We start from the raw sequence: 9974 nt of genomic DNA, 5'->3' as shown, positions 1-9974 counted from the left end.
AAGATGAACATAATATCTGCATTTCTCGCACCTATAAACCCAAAGATTTTCACTATCATAGAAGGAATTCTCGCATACCCTACATGTAGGATCAAATTTTGCCTTTTGATATACTACTGGAAATGAGTACGTAAGGATGAGTGGATGAGCATGAAAGAAACGACAACTTGTGGCATCTTGAATTAGTAATCTTTTCGGCTTGAAAACACAATCACTATGCATAAAGGAACTAAAACATGTGGAACAATCATAGAAGACCCCTTTATGTTCCTCTCCACAAGCATCACATTCGGCTAAAATTTGTCTCTGCCTACAACAGGGAATTAAAGGGTGTTGATGGCTAGGGTGATAAATGGTATGGTATTGTACCTCACCCATAGCACAACTTAAACATATGTTAAATGTACATCTAGAACAATGATATCGAATTTGTATATACTGAAAAGTATATCTACATATATGACATAGTCCTTGCGACTCGTCTAAAAAGAGGATAAGAATATGTGCACTATGCGAGGCATGTTTCAACTTTAATGGAACCTCTCCACATAATTTGTGAAGTGAATAGTCACATTGATCACATTTATAGTAATACCTGTGGTAATGGGTGATTTTTTTATGACAACGATCACATGAACTTTGAACGGCTTGTTTGGCTATCAAATCTTCCTCATCATCATATACTTCTTCATCATGCGGATATTTTGAATTCAAATCTATAAGAGACAATGAATGATCATGCTGTAACACCGCCATTAGTGTGAATATATTTCTCTAATTTTATGAGGAAGAAGAGGGAATGTTTTTTAGGATGAACTAGATAACTTAATAGCAAAAAGAAAAGGTCGATGGCAACTAAGGTTGACACAAAGGATTATATAGTAGAAAAAAATTAATATGTGAATCTTCCTTCAATTTCTTTTTATACAAATGGAAAGGTATAAGTATATTTTGAGTTAAACTACTAAGCAACCTTACCTTTAGAGCATTTACGTAAATGACTAGAAATACAATACCTTACCTTTAAAGCATTTATGTAAATGACTAGAAAAATAATTTCTCTTATAAATATAATGCAAAGTTAGTTGATCGGTTCGGGCATTAAAAAGGTAAAAGGATTATAATAAGGTTCGCTATATATATAAAAAAAAAATTGATTGTAATAAGTGAATCATATGTGAATTAACTTTTAAAAAGCAGCGTAGAGTTCTTTCTAAATAAGTGAATTATATGTCTAAAAAAGCTATCATGCGTTTTAAGCTATTATTAGTTTTTGGATATTTTATGGATCTTTAGAAATTTCCAAAAAATTATTACTTACAAATATAACAAAATATTCATTTTAGCTTGTTGTCTTAAAGTTGGAATAGAAAACATAATTGAATAACAACTAATGATTTACCCACGCGTTACGCGGTGCGGCGGCGACAAATCAACGAAAATTCAATCAGTATTGTCGATGTTCGTTACGTTACCAGAACTAAAACTATAAAATAAATTAGTCACATTGATATATTTAAATGAAAAAAAAAGATATGAATTTGTTAACTATACGGGAATGAAATGAACTATTTCACCCCCCAAAAAAAAGACGTTATTTTAGTTTTCCTTCAAGAGTTTTTTCATTTTCCCTTCAAGAAATGTAATGATGGCTTACCGTTTAATTTAACTTTCTTTTTTAGTTTGAAATCTATAATAACATCAATCCCTACTAGAATAATATTTTTTTTTGTTGGTATACTTTTAAAATTTTTAAACTTAACTGTAATTAGTTTTTTTAAATCTTTTCTGAGGCTTTATTTTTAATACTTTATCATGCCTAATCTTCCATTTTTATTAATGTATTTTTTTATATATTTTAATAAGTTTTGCACTAAATAGAAACAAAATATACATTTAGATTCACTAAACATGAAAAAAGTTGATAAATAAAATAATTTCTTAAAATATAAAAAATACAACAAATGATTATCTATTTCTAAATATATCTTGTAGACATGTAGAATGATACTTTGAATAAGAATATTAAAAAAAAAGGCAGTATAAAAACATATATCAAACAACAATATGGGTAACTATTTTCATTCATCAGGCTAACCAAACATGATAAATAGATAACGCAATGAATCATTTAACTCAATTTCAAATTCCATTCTTTGTCATTTCATTGAGTCAAACCAAAAAGACGCTAAAATGTCCAAATGATTCCCCTTGACATGCTCCAAGACATTGCGTGACATGTAATCATCTTTAACTATTAAGAAAAAAAAAACAAAGAAATCTTCTTTGCTTTATTCTATCATTGGCAAATTGAAGTCTTACCTTTATTTTTTTCATAGCAATTTATCCTCTTTCTTTTATTCTTTACTTAGCAATTTGTCTTTCATATTTACATGTGTTAAGGTGATTTCTTCCTCCATTGTCTTTTGATCAAAACTAAACAAGAACAAAATATTTATTCATAAAACTAAAAAAGCAAAAGACTATTATTAACGGCTTTACCCGTCAATAATAAGTGGAAATATAGTTCTTAATCTGATTTGCAATATGGATTACTAACGGATAACCTACACCTTTTCTAAAAAAAGCCTCTCATTATTTTCACCTCACTAACTACGAATTTCGCAATACGTATATCAAAATATAATGAGGGTTCATCAAACAGCTACATAGCCAATATTACACATTTTTATGTGCAACATTATAAACAAATTTATGAATATTAACCACTATTTTAAGTGCCCTAATTAATATTTCTTATACATGACACCACAACAGGCCATCCCTTTAGAGAAAATCAGGCTGCACAAATTAGCATCTTCTCCTTATATCCGTGACATTTTCTCCAATCTCGGATTTTGTCTTCTCTAGAACAAGACCGCCCCCGATGTACATGTCAAAGTAATCCCCTATATACAAGCACATATCAAAATGAGTAATTTTAGTGCTGGTTGAGATGGGTCGGATCAAGACTAATCTTTTTTATAAAATACAGTTTGGTTGACTTTAAGTTTTGACCCATTTAACCTGTTAGAGCTGCTCCCTTTTTTAATCAATATTGCAATGTTACTAAGATCTGTAGGTGAAACTAATTTAAAAAATAAAACAAAAAAATTAGACTGAATTAAACTAGTTTTGAACATTGATAAGTTATTTAGAAGTAAAAGTGATCAAAAGGGGATGTAGCTCAGATGGTAGAGAGCTCGTTTAGCATGCGAGAGGTACGGGGATCGATACCCCGCATCTCCATTTTCGAAACATTTTAATGAATAACAGTCTTAAAGGACTCCAAATAATAAACTGGAGATATCAAGTCGTTGGGATTTCTTTGGTTAAAAAATAGATCAAAGGACTCCAAATAATAAACTGGAGATATCAAGTCATTGGGATTTCTCTGGTTAAAAAATAGATCAAAGTATGTGGACTAGTTGAATTGGTATTAGTTTTCATTGATGTATTTTTCTTGGTTATGTCCGGCTGCCCCTTCTGCCTTTGGTTGTGTTTGTATGTGAATAAAAATTATAGGAGATATCATCTCACTCATCGTGAGCTATTTGAGGTCGCCTTTTTTACACAGGAACTCGAGACAAGCATGTTTAATAGACAGACTGGTGCTGGGGGTTCGTACATTGAGTTCGACCAGCCTACAACAAACATATTACTAGAAAACTAAAGGCATTGTTATTTTCACATCACAAACTACAAGTTCATGATAATAAGATTATGGGTTGTGTGGTGGGACAAAATGTGTAACAGGTGATTTATTATTTATTTATTCTCCATTACATATAGAATTACATTCATATAGAATTTTTGTTATCTATAAAAAATATATATGAGAATATCTTTAAGGAATATCTCAGACCAGGCTACCATACATATTATTATTCTCTTCATCAAGAAGATGAAATGCATGCATTTTAAAGTTACATAGCTGACAGTTCAAGATGTGCATTTCCCTCATGGTACGATGGCACGCCCGGCAATTACCATCACTTGGAGTCCATTTGGCAAACGAAAGAGGGTGGTCGTGAAATCTATTTCGACGAGTAGTGTGTTTAAAACCAGTTACACTTTTCTCACTAAAGCCATACAAGTTATATGATTTGGGTAGAGGTTCTAACTGAGCACAAGCTGAATGTATAGACTGAACACATTCATGACAATGATAGAAAGAAATATACGGATTAAGTTCCTCCTCGCAAACTTCACAAAAATAATCACCCACATGGTTTTCTATTGGGGAGTATCTTAGGGTCATCGGGTGCTTGCCATACTTGTGCCTAATAGTCTCTGGTAATAAGAAAGCACACTCGGGATGTAGATGAAAATTACAAGTATCGCAACAAACACATACGACAATAATCTTTGTGCAACCTTTTCTTAACTCTTGAAAGTAGGTGACCTGGATGAGATTTATGTTTGATTGTTTCAATTATGAGTGCACACGAAACGTCCACCGTATAATATTTACAAATTGAACAACTGTAATAAAATCCTTTGCAAAAGTGGTTGCAGACAGGACAAAACGCACTAGGACGACGTGCACTTTGCAAGAGACGAAGGGTATGTTTTGATTCACTTGTGTGGCCTTTTAGTCTTTTGGGCAACCGTGTGCACAACTCATGGAGAACAAATTTGCATTTGTATGTGTTGCACTTGTAAAACGGCATGTCCATAATTGGTCTCAAATAACCATTGCATAAATCTTCACTGTTAGCCATTGTGTCCACAAGAATGAGTGGATGCTAATGACTCGCATGAGCTATGCTCTTCGCAATAGTTTCTCTAAAAAAGAGCTTTGTGAACATATTTTGAGTTTGATCAAAGAAAGGGAGATGTAAGATAAGACTATGGTTGTCAACTTGATAGTTTTTCAAGGTTCCGATCGCGCCTAATCATGAACAATCATTGAAATTGAGTACAACAATAAAACTTGAAAGAAAAAGGGAGCTCATGTGAGAATCAAAGAAATGAATGAAAGGAATGCTTAAATTGTTTGAAAAAATTTTGAATGATACATTGTGTATTAAATTATTTAAGTTGAATTTCGGTCAAATGGTTTAGAAAGAGTTTTAATCATGTCAAATAATTTGACACTAATGTTAGAAAAAGCTTTTATATTAATTTAATATCCCTATTATAATATAGTATTTTACATTTTATGTAATTACCTATTATAAAAATAAATAATGCATTTACCTGAACTGAGGGCTCACATCTTAAATTTAGAGGGCTCACATTCTTAAATTTATACATTTAAGATGAACATAATATCTGCATTTCTCGCACCTATAGATCCAAAGATTATTCTGTCATAAAATGAATTATCACATACCCTACATGTTAAAAGTGTAGTGGCGTTGAAATGAATTGCACTAATTTTGACGTTATTTTACTAATCTTGTGAAAATAATGTTAAAAGTGGCGGAAGGTTAATCAGGCATCATGTGGTGGCGTTGATAGCCAAAAGACAAAGGTACATGCACCAATCGGCCGGTGTGCCTATGGTTGAGTGTTATGTGCCTTATGTCCAAGGCTTGATGCAAAACTACTATCGAGCCGGGGGTCTCATCGGAAGCAATCTCTCTATTCCTATGGGGTAGAGTAAGACTGTCTACATCTTACCCTCCTCAGACCCTACCATAGCTTTGCTATTGGTGGGATATATTGAGTACGATGATGATGATATGATGACATACCCTACATGTAGGATCAAATTTTCCTTTTGATATACTCTTGGAAATGAGTACGTAAGGATGAGTGATGGTATGAAAGGAACGACCACATTGTGACATCCTGAATTAGTAATCTTTTCGGCTTGAAAGCACAATCACTGTGCACAGAGAAACTAAAACATGTGAAAAATGATAGAAGACCCCTTTATGTTTCTCCCCACAAGCATCACATTCAGATAAAATTTGTCTAAGCCTACAAATGGGAATTAAAGGGTGATGGTGGCTAGGGTGATAAACAATAAGGTATTGCACCTCACCCATACCACAACCTAAACATATGCTATACATACAACTAGAACAATGATATTGGAGTTGTTTATATTGAAAAGAACTTTTGCATATATAGCATTGTCCTCGCGGCTCATCTAAAAAGAGAGTAAGAATATGTGCATTATGTAAGGCATGTTGCAACTCTATTGGAAGCTCTCCATATAATTTGTGAAGTGAATAGTCATATTGATCACATTTATAGTAATACCTGTGATAATAGGTGATTTCTCGGTGACAACAATCACATGAACTTGAAAGGCCTGTTTAATTATCAAATCTTCTTCATCATCGTATACTTTTATTCATCATGTGAAATTTTGGATTCAAATCTATAAGAGACAATGAATGATTATGTTGTAACACCATCGTTGTGAATATATTTCTCTTAACTTTTGGAACCTGTCTAAGAGTTAACAATAGATTAAAGCAAGAAGAGAAAATGTTTTTTAGGATGAACTAGATAACTTATAACTTAATAGCAAAAGAAAAGATTGATGATAACTAAGAATGACTTATAAAGGATTATATACTAGAGAAAATTGATATGCTCATCTTCCTTCAATTTCATTATTAGTATAAAGGTAAAGGTATATAAAAGTATACTTTGAGTAAAACTATAAGGCAACCTATCTCTAGAGCATTTTATTTAAATGACTAGATAAATAATTGCTATTATATATAATGCAAAGTCAGAAGCTTGGTCCGGGCATTAAAAAGGGTAAAAGGATTAATTATGGTATTTTACATGTGTAAGGTTCTGTTACATATTTGACAAATTTATTTATTATTAGAAAAAAAGAAATAATTTATCATCAGATAATAAGATTCGTTATTAGAAAAATGAGAATTAATGATCTCGAGTTTGTAATAGATTGAACATGAAATATACTTCAAAAGGCAGCAGAGTCGTTTTTAAGAGGGTTTCAAATAAGTAAATTTTATGTTTTGAAAAAACTATTATGTGTTTTAATCTATTATTAGTTTTTGGATATTTTATGGATTTTTAGAAATTGCCAAAATTTATTGCTTATAATATAACAAAAAAATTATTTTAGCTTGTTGTAAAGTCGGAAAAGATAATGAATAACAATATATTGATCCAAATGTCAGTTATTACGGTGTTTAAACGATACGAGTCATTTGATTAATTTTTTTAACGGTTTGTAGCTAGATTGATGCACACGCATAAGCGTATTCAAATGGTTTAATCTAAAGAATAATTTCAATCAAACGTTTAATTCAAATGATCCCGTCAACACACTTAAAGCTATGCAATTGTTTATCAAAATCTCAAAATGCCGTATAACTGACGTTTGGATCAATACATTTGGATCAAAATGCCAGAATAGAAAACATAACTGAATAACAATATATTTACCCCGTGTGTTGCCACAGGTTCTAAACGTGGCTAAACACGTAAAGAGTGTGAGCGAGTGTTAAATAGTGTTTGTGACGGACACTTAAATGATGTAACATTATGGCTAATTTTATTATCTCTCCTCTTTTTATATTTATGTAGTTACAATATAATTATAAAGTTCACACATTTTTAGTTAAATTAATTTCTTGTCATCTTTCTTTCCTTTCAATTCTTAGCAACTCACTCCTCTCCTTTATTATTATTTTCTTAGCAACTTAGCAATTTGTCTATTTTCATATTTACATTTGTTAAGGTGGTTTCTTCTTCCATTGTTTTTTATCTGAATTAAACAAGAAAAAAACATTGATTCATACCACTAAAATGGCAAAATAGTATTATTAATGGCCTCATTCGTTGACAATAAACGAAATACAATCGTGGGTAATCTAATTTGAAATATATTACCAAGGGATTTCTAACGGATAACCGACAACTTTTCTACAATAACGCCTATCGTTATTTTCACCACACAAACTACAAAAATCCATATATATAAATCTGAATATAATGACGGTTCAACAAACAGCTACAGAGAGAAGATTACATTTTTTTTATGTGCGACCTCACAAGCAAATTGAACTCTATGAATATTAACCACTATTGTAAGTGTCCTGATTAATATTCTTCCTTTGTTGCATCATGTTAGAATACATGAGACCACAACTAGTTATCCCTTTACAGAAATCAGGTTCACAAAATAACATATTCTTAATAATATTCGAGACATTTTCTCTGATCTCAGTTTTTGTCTGCTTTGAAACAGGACCGTCCCCAATGTGCATGTCAAAGAAAGCCCCTATATACAAGCACATATCAAAAAGAAATCATTGAATTATAAGCAATCCATACACTTTAAAAATAAAAATAAAAAAAAAGAATAAAACAAGCATCATTAGCCAGAATGACATTCATATAGACTTTAAGATGGTATTGTATGATCTACATGGCAAGATGAAATGAATGCATTGCAAATTCACATTGCTGACACTTAAAAATGTAACGGTTCTTATTTTTCAAGTTGCACAACTGGCAACGATCACCTGGAGTCCATTCGACAATCCAAGAGGGTGGTCGTGAAATTTACCCTGTAGATTATAGTTTTTGGAACGACCTTTCTCACTTAAGCCATACAAGTTATATAATTTGGGTAGAGGTTTTAGCTGAGCACAAGCTGAATGTATGAACTGCATACATTTATGACAATGATAGAAAGCAATATATGGATTAAATTCCTCCTCGCATACTTCACAAAAATAATCACCCTCGTGATTTTTTGTTGGGAGTAACTTAGCGTCATCGGGTGCTTGTCATACTTGTGCCTAATTGTCTCAGGTAATGATAAAGCACACTCAGGATGTAGATGAAAATTGCAATTATCGCAACTAAATGAAGTTTCTTTCGTGGACTTGAAACCAGACAAACACATACGACAATAATCTTGTGAAATCTTTTCTCAACTTTTGAAAGGAGGTGATACGGATGAGATTTGTGTGCGATTTTTCGATTAGGAGTGCACACGAGACGTCCACTGTGTAATATAATTACAAAGCAAACAACTGTAAACAAATCCTTCGCAGAAATAGTTGCAGACACGACATGGCACAATACGGACTAGGTGCCTTTTGCAAGAGAAAGGGTATGTCTTGATTCACCTATGTGGCCTTCTAGTTTATCGGGCAACCGGGTGCACAACTCATGGAGAACAAATTTGCATCTGTGCGTGTTACACTTGAAAAAGGGCATGTCCATGATTGGTCTAAGGCATCCATTGCATAAACCATAAACTTTAGTTACTGTGTCCACAAGAATGAGTGGATGTTGATGACTAAAGTGAGTTATGCTCTTCGCATTAGTTTCTCTGGAAAAAGCTTTGTGAACATGTTTTGAGTTCGATCGAAGAACGGGAGATGAAAAAGAAATGTTTGCTCGCCGTCTTGATAGTCTTTTAAGGTTCCAATCACACCTGATCATTAACCATAACTAAAATTGAGTACATCAATGAAACTTAAAGAAAGAGGACACTCATGAAAACCAAAGAAATGAAAGAAAGAAATATTTAAAACTGGTCGAAATTTTAAATAATACAGCGTCGTATTAAATAATTTAAGTTAATTTCTTAAGAAATAATTTTTACCATGTCCACACAATTTGAGACAAAGGGTCGGTGATTCCCTTAACGCCCCGAACGTTAAAACTGAATTGAAAAGGGTTAATGAGTGGCATACCACTCCCTTCCTAGGTTAAAGGGCGTTAAATGTGTAACTAAACTTTAAAAAATCGAACAAAACTTATAGATCTTTTTCATGTTAAATAATTTATAAAGTTAAATATATAGTTTAACACAAGTGCTTTGCCAATAAGTATAAAAATCAATTAATTATCCACTAACAAAAAAATTTAGGCTCAAATTAATTAATTTGGCCTAACCTTTATTTCAACCCAAAAACTTACTCCTCTACATACATAACGAAATTTAAAAATCAATTTTAACTTAAATAAAGAGAGGTAAAGGAGGGTTAAATAATTTCCTTAGGGTGGTGTGACGT

This window comes from Bidens hawaiensis, unplaced genomic scaffold (assembly GCF_021521415.1).
Source record: "Bidens hawaiensis isolate Kalapana, Puna unplaced genomic scaffold, B.hawaiensis_p1.1 tig00022155_1, whole genome shotgun sequence".
NCBI lineage: Eukaryota > Viridiplantae > Streptophyta > Magnoliopsida > Asterales > Asteraceae > Bidens > Bidens hawaiensis.
Note: the sequence above shows the minus strand (reverse complement) of the source record.